This window comes from Plecotus auritus (genome assembly GCF_963455305.1).
Source record: "Plecotus auritus genome assembly, chromosome: 4".
Lineage (NCBI taxonomy): Eukaryota > Metazoa > Chordata > Mammalia > Chiroptera > Vespertilionidae > Plecotus > Plecotus auritus.
This window is the reverse complement of record NC_137775.1, coordinates 65,353,112-65,362,756: the sequence shown is the minus strand read 5'-3', so window position 1 is coordinate 65,362,756 and position 9,645 is coordinate 65,353,112. Positions and strand designations below refer to the sequence as shown.

Here is a 9,645-nt window from a genome sequence, read left to right as displayed (position 1 = left end):
AAGGCTTTAGAAATTATTTTAGATTAAAAAGCCCTAGACTGGGCAGAAAAAAGGAGATGGATTAGTTATTATCTTCAATCTTGTTTTTATCAGAATCAGCGTGTGCTGAGCAGATCTGTTTATTTAAAAGAGTTTCTCATATTAGGACAGATGGCATTTATATAAAGACAGTGGACATTCCACAAAAGATGTTTTCAATATATATTGCTTCATCAAAAATAATACATGAATGAATATATTAATTAGTATACTAGTAAATTAATTTGAACATTCACAAAATTTGGAATGTTGCATCTTTGTAACAATTCCAAATTTCCACCACTAAGAAACCAGATACTGTCTCCTCCATAGTTGTCTAATTTATCTAGAAACCCACATAATTGGCTTTATTTTGGCATTAAAATCTAACAACTGTAACTTTTATTGCTAATTTGGTCTTGCTCAAACAAAATGAAGTAAACATAATATGTTATAGTCCTGATAAAACATTAGATCTATTAGTAGTTTATAATCAAATAATAATACTAATTTAGTAGAGAGGCAAAATTTAAAGTGTTCCACCTGCTGTAGGAATCTAGGACATAAAAAATCTAATAAGGTTAATTGTTTACAGAGAAGAATATCAGTAATGGAAGATGTACTTTTAATTATATCCATATACAGTATATAGTAACTATTGACAAGATGGTTAGTAACTTACCTAATATGTAAGTAAGGCCAAGCACACCTTCAGGTATTCTCCTATCTCTTGCTGATGGATTAGAAGACTGTTTAGTGACATTTTGTGGACAGCAGTTCCTTAATACTTCCTGTCATGTGGAAAGTAATAGCAGTAATTGTGATCAACAGTTCTGATAATCTAATAGAAAATTCTATTTCTCAAGAATTCCATTAGGGATGTATGTATCTTTATACAGATAATAAACATGACAATAGACTGCATCTTTATTTCACTTTATTTAGTAAAACAGGATCAGCTCAATCAAATATATTGTCACAATCAAATCTTAAGATACCATATTTAGCAATTAATTAAAACAACTATATCAAATGGACAATTATAAAGCTCATGCAATATAAGAAAATGTTCCTTTTGTATCAAGAACAGGCCACTTAAGACTTCCTCCTCAGGAGCCTCCAGAAAACCATGGAGCTCTCTATCAGGGCCTCCGCCCCCAGGGAACCGACAGGATGGCTGAGGGCAAGGCTGGCGGTGCTGCTGGCCTCTTTGCCAAGCAGGTACAGAAGTTCAGCAGGGCCCAGGAGAAGGTACTGCAGAAGTTGGGGAAAACTGTGGAAACCAAAGATGAACGGTTTGAACAAAGTGCCAACAACTTTTACCATCAATAGTCAGAGGGCCTCAAGCTATACAAGGAGCTGAAGAACTTCCTTAGTGCAAAGTAATGCATGGAAGCTCGAAGAGAGTGTCAGAAACCCTGCAGGAGATCCGCAGCAGTGAGTGGGATGGTCATGAGGAGCTGTAGGCCATTGTAGGGAATAACCGTCTCCTTTGGGAGGACTATGAAGAGAAACTAGCTGACCAGGCTTTGAGGACCATGGAAAACTATGTAGCCCAGTTTGGTGAAATAAAGGAAAGAATTGCCAAGCGGGGTCGGTGAAAGGGCGGGGAGAGACCGACTCCATGTTCCCTTTGTTCCATGTCCTCCACCTCATGGAGTCAGGTTCCCGCCCTAGAACCTCTCCAAGAGCCCAACCCACACTTTTGAATTAGCCAATAGAAATGCAAGAGGAAAGTAAGCCGCGCCCTGCCCCCATGTGCAACCTGACCCCGACCAATCAGTGGACGCCACACTACCTCACCCCTCCGACCTCTCCCAGGCCCCCTATAAATCAGCATGTTTGGGGTCTGGGGCTCTCTCTCTCTCCACCTCGCTGCTGCACCGGTGTGTGTGTGTGTGTGTGTGTGTGTGTGTGTGTGTGACTGAGCTCGAGCTAGCTCGATTAAAGGCTCTTTGCTTTTGCATCGGACTCGGCTCCCTCGTGGTCTTTGGGGATCAACAAAATCTGGGCATAACATTTGGGGGCTCGCTCGGGATCCCCAAGAACCTCAAGGGACCCCCGATCTGTAGAGTCTGACTGGCCACGGTAGGTGTCTGTCTGTTCCTTGTCTCTTTTGTGTGAGCTCATTTCTGGATCTCTGGCAGTGCCCGAAGCGGTCTAGGTGGACGCACCGGAGGACCACGGGCGGGAGGAATCGGGTGACGTCCCGATCCTCCTTCAGGAGGGACGTGTATTCCCCTCAAACCTCTGGGACGAGGTGGATCGCTCCCACCGATCGGCGTGAGGCCGTCGTCCGCACTTTCGGTTTTGTCAGTTTTGTTCCAACGGACTCGCGTTGAAAAGCTTGTCTCAAGGGCCCTTTGTTTGTCTGTGTCTGTGTTTTTCTGTTTTGTTTTGTGGAATCTCTTGACGGACATCATGGGACAGACTCAAACCACTCCTTTAAGCATTATGGTTGATTATTTCAAAGAGGTTAAGGGAAGAGCTAGCAACCTCAGTGTAGAGGTCCGGAAGGGCCGGTGGCAAACTTTTTGTTCTAGGGAATGGCCGACTTTTAGTGTCGGGTGGCCGCCGGAGGGGACCTTCGACCTCCCCACCATCCACCGGGTGAGGGACATCGTCTCTCAGCTCAAGAAGGGACATCCTGATCAACTCCCTTACATTATTACTTGGCAGGACCTCGTGGAAGAGCCACCCTCCTGGCTTAAGCCCTTTTTGTCCCAGCGCCCCCTGGAGCCGAAACCAATACTTGCTTTGCAGGAAACGGAGAAGGTGATGGAGAAGAAGGACCTCACCCCGCCATCAGCTCCCCTCTACCCTGTCTTTCAGGGGGGAACTGAAGAGGAACTAATCTTTCCTCCCTCATATCAGGCCCCTAGGAGTCCACAGGGGGGTGATCCTCCCACGCGAGGGGAAGCGGACGCCACGGGGAGCAGAGTTCCGGGAGCGGCTGGGGGCGGAGTTCCGGGAGTGGCTACATTCCAGTGGGCTCCCAAATGCAGATGGCAATCAACCCCATCACTATTGGCCTTTTGCCACTAGTGACCTTTACAACTGGAAGGCTCAGAATCTTAAGTTCTCTGAGAAGCCAGCAGGGCTTATTGATCTGTTAGATTCTGTCCTTTTCACCCACCAGCCCATGTGGGACGACTGCCAACAGCTTTTACAGGTCCTGTTCACAACTGAGGAGAGGGAAAGAATCCTCAATGAGGCCCGGAAAGTGGTTCCAGGTGTGGACGGGAACCCAACCACCAACCCGGTCCAGATAGATGTCTCTTTTCCCTTAACTAGGCCTGAATGGGATTTCAACACGGCAGAAGGTAAGGAGAGGCTCCGGGTCTACCGCCAGACTCTAATGGGGGGTCTCCGAATGGCTGCTAGAAAGCCAACTAATTTGGCTAAGGTAGGGAATGTTCAGCAGGAAAGGGATGAGTCTCCAGCTGTCTTTTTAGAATGGATCATGGAGGCATACCGCACCTACACCCCCATGAATCCTGAAGCTCCTGAAAACAAGGCAGCTGTGATCATAAGCTTTGTAAACCAATTGGCTGGGGATATTAAAAAGAAACTGCAAAAAGTAGATAGGCTGGGGGAGAAGAGTTTAAAGGACCTACTGGAGGTAGCGGAGGTGTATAATAACAGGGAGCCCCCGGAAGAAAGGCAGGCTCACGCTGCGGCGGCTGCGAGCAGCAAACAAACCCGAGACCTAGCTAAGATCCTGCTCGCCACCACCGCGGACTCTTCCGAGGAACGGAACCACCGTCTCCGCCAACTCGCCGGCAACCAGGAGGACGGTAAGGGGACCGCCCGGGGCGGGAGGCGGAAGCTGCAGAAAGATCAGTGTCCTTACTGTAGGGAGCTAGGGCACTGGAAACAAGAGTGTCCGAAAAGGGCCAGCAAAAAGGGAGGCAAAGCGGATCGAGTGAAGGTCCTGGAGCTAGATGAACTGAGTGATTAGGGGAGTCGGGGTTCGGACCCCCTCCCCGAGCCCAGGGTAACTCTTAGAGTGGAGGGGACCTCCATTGACTTCCTTGTCGACACTCAGTCCTCTGTACGCCTCAAGGAAAATTAACAAATAAGAAGTCTTGGGTACAAGGGGCAACTGGTATGAGCCAGTATTCATGGACTACCCGAAGAACGGTGGATTTAGGGACGGGCTGGGTATCCCACTCTTTTATGGTAATTCCGGAATGCCCCTACCCACTGTTAGGACGAGACTTGCTCACTAAGGTCGGAGCTCAGATAACTTTCAGACAAGGGGGGCCTCAGGTTACTGAAGGCAAGGGCCACCCCATTCAGGTCCTGACCATAAGGCTGGAGGATGAGTACCGGCTTCACCAAAAAGCCTCTCCAACAGAGGGCTACAGCGGACAACTGACGTGGACTCGGTTGCCTCGGGTTCAAGAACTCGCCCACCATCTTTGACGAGGCCCTGCACGAGGACCTGGGAATCCTAGAGCAAGTGCATGGGCTCCGGAAGGACCTGACCGACCAGCCCTTCCAGATGCAGACGTCACCTGGTTCACCGATGGAAGCAGCTTCGTACGGGACAGGAGCAGGTATGCGGGTGCGGCTGTAGTCACTGAAACGGACACTGTATGGGCAGAGGCTCTACCCTCCGGGACGTCAGCCCAGAGAGCAGAGCTTGTAGCCCTCACCAAGGCCCTGACACTGGGAGCTGGAAAGCGGCTCAACATCTACACAGACAGCCGGTATGCGTTCGCCACCGCTCATGTTCATGGGGCAATCTACCAAGAGAGAGGGCTACTAACAGCAGAGGGGCGGACTATAAAGAATAAACAGGAGATACTCGACTTACTCTCAGCCTTATGGCTCCCTGCCAAATTGGCCATCATACACTGCCAAGGACACCAGAAGGCTGACAACCCAGTGGCAAGAGGAAACCGCAGGGCTGACCAGGCGGCCAAGGCAGTAGCCCTTTCTCTGATCCTCACCATGGCCCAACGGCTCCCAGACCCAGGAGACCCAGTTCTGCCAGTTCAGCCAGGATATTCCCTGGAGGAGTTACAGCGCATTAGGAAGCTTCCCAAGCAAAGGAGGAGACGGGGTGATGGTATATGCTGGAAGACAACTTGCCCAGGTACGATTTTCCCACTGAGATAGGGTCAGACAATGGACCAGCTTTTGTCTCGCAGGTAATGCAGGCAGTGGCCAAGGCCATTGGGGCAAATTGGAAATTGCATTGCGCTTATAGGCCCCAAAGCTCAGGGCAAGTAGAAAGGATGAATAGAACTCTAAAAGAGACCCTTACCAAATTGACCATGGAGACTGGCGGGGACTGGGTGGCTCTCCTTCCATATGCCCTTTACTGGGTTAGGAACTCCCCCTACACCCTGGGTTTTACTCCTTATGAGATCATGTTTGGCCGGCCACCCCCTATTATCCCTAACCTTAAAGCCGAATTTCTTACAGAATTTGAAAGTCAAGAACTGTTTCTTTCCTTGAGAGGGCTCCAGAGGGCGCACAAGGACATTTGGCCAAGCCTCTGCGCTATCTACGAGACCAAGACCGGCCCAGCCCCGACTCCTCATCAGCATAAGCCCAGGGACTGGGTCTACGTCAAGAGACACCGCCGGGAGACCCTTGAGCCATGTTGGAAGGGTCCCTAAGTCGTGGTGCTGACGACCCCCACCGCTCTCAAGGTAGACGGCGTCGCGACCTGGGTCCATCACACTCACGTCCGGTCAGCGAACCCATCTGTGATCCAGGAAGACTTGGGGACTCCGATTTTATCAGTGCAGGGAATTTGGGATGGTGTACCCTCGTGACCCAGGAATGTTGTTCAGTAGAAATACAAACCGACCCATGATTGGGCCTGTAAGTTTCAAGACAAGGGGGGAATGAAAGGGCCGGGAGAGACCGACTCCATGTTCCCTTTGTTCCATGTCCTCCACCTCGTGGAGTCAGGTTCCCGCCCTAGAACCTCTCCAAGAGCCCAACCCACACTTTTGAATTAGCCAATAGAAATGCAAGAGGAAAGTAAGCCGCGCCCTGCCCCCATGTGCAACCTGACCCCGACCAATCAGTGGAGGCCACACTACCTCACCCCTCCGACCTCTCCCAGGCCCCCTATAAATCAGTGTGTTTGGGGTCTGGGGCTCTCTCTCTCTCCACCTCGCCGCTGCGCTGGTGTGTGTGTGCGGGACTGAGCTCGAGCTCGCTCCATTACAGGCTCTTTGCTTTTGCATCGGACTCGGCTCCCTCGTGGTCTTTGGGGATCAACGAAATCTGGGCATAACAGTCGGAAACTCGTGGACTATGACAGTGCCCGAAACCACCTGGAGGCGGTGCAGAATGCCAAGAAAAAAGATGAGGCCAAGTTGCCAAGGCAGATGAAGAGTTCAACAAAGCCCAGCTTGTGTTTAAAGATCTGAACCAAGAACTACTAAACGAGCTACCTGTTCTTTATAATAGTCATATTGGCTGTTATGTGACCATCTTTCAAAACATTTCCAACTTGAAGGACGTCTTCTACAGGGAAATGAGCAAGCTGAGCCACAATCTCTACGAAGTGATGAGCAAACTGGAGAAGCAACATTCCAACAAAGTCTTTGTGGTGAAGGGACTATCAAGCAGCAGCAGACCTCTTTAGTCATCTCTTCCCCAGTTAGAACATCTACAGTCTTCAGTCCTCCTACCTCACCTACCAGTCCCTCTACACTTTCCTTGACAAGTGAGAGGGACTCCATCTCAGCAAGTGAAGAAGAGCTAACATCGGATCCAGCTCAGGGAGAAGACAACTCTGAGATGAAAGAAGAGATAAAAGAAAAGGAAATAGAGAAAGAAGAGGCTGAAGCCAACTCCTCTGAGGAGGAAGAGCCTCTGCCAGCCTGCAATGGCCCTACCCAGGCCCAGCCCTCTTCTACCCAGCCCACTGAGGCTGGCCAGTCCCAGGAGGAAGTTTTCCCTGGCTCCCCAGCTCCATCCCCAGGCAGAGCCCTAATCCCTTCAGAACAGCCTGCATCTCTCCCAGAAGTTGTCCTCCGAACCTGGACCTCGAGTGAAGGATCTGAACAACCAAAGAAGAGAGCCCCTGCCCAAAGGACCTCAGCACCCCTAATAGGCCTCCTCCACCCAGAGCCACTCCCAGCTCTAGAACCTCCTCAGGGAACATACCCTCCACTCCTGCAGCCTCTAAACAGGGTTCACCCTCCAGCCCCAGGGACTCCTTAGGGGCTGGGACTCCAAGTCCTAGTTCCAGGGCCACTTTGGAGGTTTCTCTTGATTCACAGCCACCACAGAAGCCAGTAAGAACTCCTGAGGACAGAGAAAAGGAAAACACCGACAATCTTAACCCAGATCTTTTACTTCCCCAACCTCGGTGATCCCTCAGGTTTTTTTCAGAATCTGACAAGGCAAGTAAGATGGAAGACAAAGAAGAGAACAATAAGCTTATCTTGTCTGACTCCCCTGAGAGCCAAGGTCTCCAGCTTCATGCCTCTGTGGTTCCAGAAGACAGCAACATCACAGCACCTGAGCTTCAAGAAGAGGTACCTACAGTTCAAAGTGCACAGCTCTGAAGAGCAACTGCCAAGACCTCCCACATATGTACATCTCGCAGAGAAACTCTTCAGCTAGAGGGTATATAAACACAGAGACTTAAGGTCTAACATTCATTTCTAAGTTCTCAAAGTGGATGCTGGTTGTCTCTAAAGACCTAGCATTAATGGAGGCTGAGGAGCAGACTTAGGGGAGGGAGGGAGGCAGGCAGGCAGGCTTGGGAGAAGAGATTGTTAGACTTAGGGAATATTTAATTCAGATTTTAGCATTGTTATATAATAAGACTTTATATATTAAATAAAGTGGAGCTAAAATGACTATAACAAGCAAAAGCATCTATAGATGCATATACTCAGAGAACAGGAAACAAATCTTGGATTTACTACTCATTTTTCAAGACTTAAAGCCAAAAGAACATATTTTCAGATTGTTAAATAAAGCTTTATTCTATGTAAAAAAAAACCAAACAAAACAAAACAGGCCAGTTACTAAATAGTCTCATAAACTATAATCAAAACAAGCAAAATAAAGTCAGGAACACAAGTTTTCTGAGTGATAACCTTGTTGGTATCAGGCAACTAAAATAGATTTTATTAAAAAAGCTTTCTAATTTTTGCTCTAGTGTGTAATATTTTCTGTATGAATTTAGTGCTATGTACTACTTAGAATTGGGGATGAAGACAGTATATGCTACAATCAATTTAATATAATTTGATAAATATGTCTTCAGAATTGTTTTTTAGCCAAACAGTATGACCTCTCTTCATCTCTCTCTCTCTCTTCCTAGCAAACAGTCAATTCTGCTTGCTTGTCTCAAGGTCATTTCCACCAGGTTAACTTCCCTGAGGTTGCTTACGGTTGTCTTAGTGTCATCCTTTCCTCAGCTGCTGCCCAAACTCTTATAATTACCCAGTGCAAATATACACAAATAAGGAGTTCAGTACCAATAAAATACACGCATAAATAAATGAAACAATGTAAAAATAATAGTGCAGCATGCATAAAACTAAGTAGCAAATAGTAGTGAATACTCAGAAAACATTTTGAACTGATGAGGCAATTCTCAATTGCAAGTTAACCTTTAAGAAGGTGAATTTGTAATATAGGCGAATGATTAGACAGAGCTTTAGGGTGAAATGGGGCTTATATAAGATTTGGCTAGAGAGGGAGAACCCAGGTGGATGTGTTACAGGATTCCTGGGCAGGAGGAATAGGAAAACTGAGACGGAAAGTTACAACAAGGCCAAACACTGTGAGCAATTTGCAGCCAGCTTGTAACTAACAAGCCGTTGTCTTCCCAGCCAAGGACAGCAGAGCAAATGGTTAAAAACCTCCCTAAGGAGAGAAGGCAGAAAGGGAGGGGGAAAGAAAAAAGGTCAGTTTCACTCCCTAAGCAGAGAAGCCAGCATTCTCAAGGCTTGGCAGGATAAAGTGCCAGGTGCTTCTCATGAATTCTGGGAAGGCCACAACAAAAAAGGGACCTTGAGAATTAATCTGTACCAAAATATTCAGCCAAGAAATTTTGAAACCTATAGACAGGCGGGTATATAAGGCCCCAGACCCCTACCCAACCTGCTCTTGAGATCAGCTGAGAGCCCGTCTGCACTTGCTTCATAAGCTAGATGTATAGGTTTGCTTGCTTTGCTTTTCCAATAAAGGTGCATGCTTTAATAAATTGGCTTTTCACTACGCAGTCAAGGTCTCCCCTATAAATTCCTTTATATGAGAAGACAGAGATCGAGGTTGGGAGTAGCCCTCTCCCACTGGCTCAGGAGGCTGTCTGTCCGGGAACACCTCTCTGGTGTCGGTGAGAGGTGCCTGTAACCAATGAGATGAAATGGCATGGGCGGTAAAGCAGAGGTAGGGACTCCCAGTGCATTTGGGTGCTTATTTACCAGCATAGGTGGGATCTCAACCCTGGCTGCACAATGGAAATATCTGGAGAGCTTTACAAATGCAGCGCCCGGATCCCTCTCACAGAGATTCCAGTTCAGTGGGCTGGAGTGAACTTCAGATACCCAATCAGAGGTATACATTTGTTTTTGAGATTATCCGAATCCCTTATTAGATAAATATGTAGTTTGTGAGACATAGGCAAAACTT

At 47.9% G+C, this 9,645-nt stretch overlaps 1 pseudogene across 1 annotated transcript; it reads left to right on the top strand.

The window, feature by feature from the left end:
• The first annotated feature begins 1,191 nt into the window (after positions 1-1,191).
• LOC308246203 (bridging integrator 2-like) lies at positions 1,192-7,562 on the top strand (annotated as a pseudogene). Its single transcript has 2 exons — positions 1,192-1,615; positions 6,284-7,562. The product of its transcript is annotated as a bridging integrator 2-like (transcript).
• Positions 7,563-9,645: the final 2,083 nt, after the last annotated feature.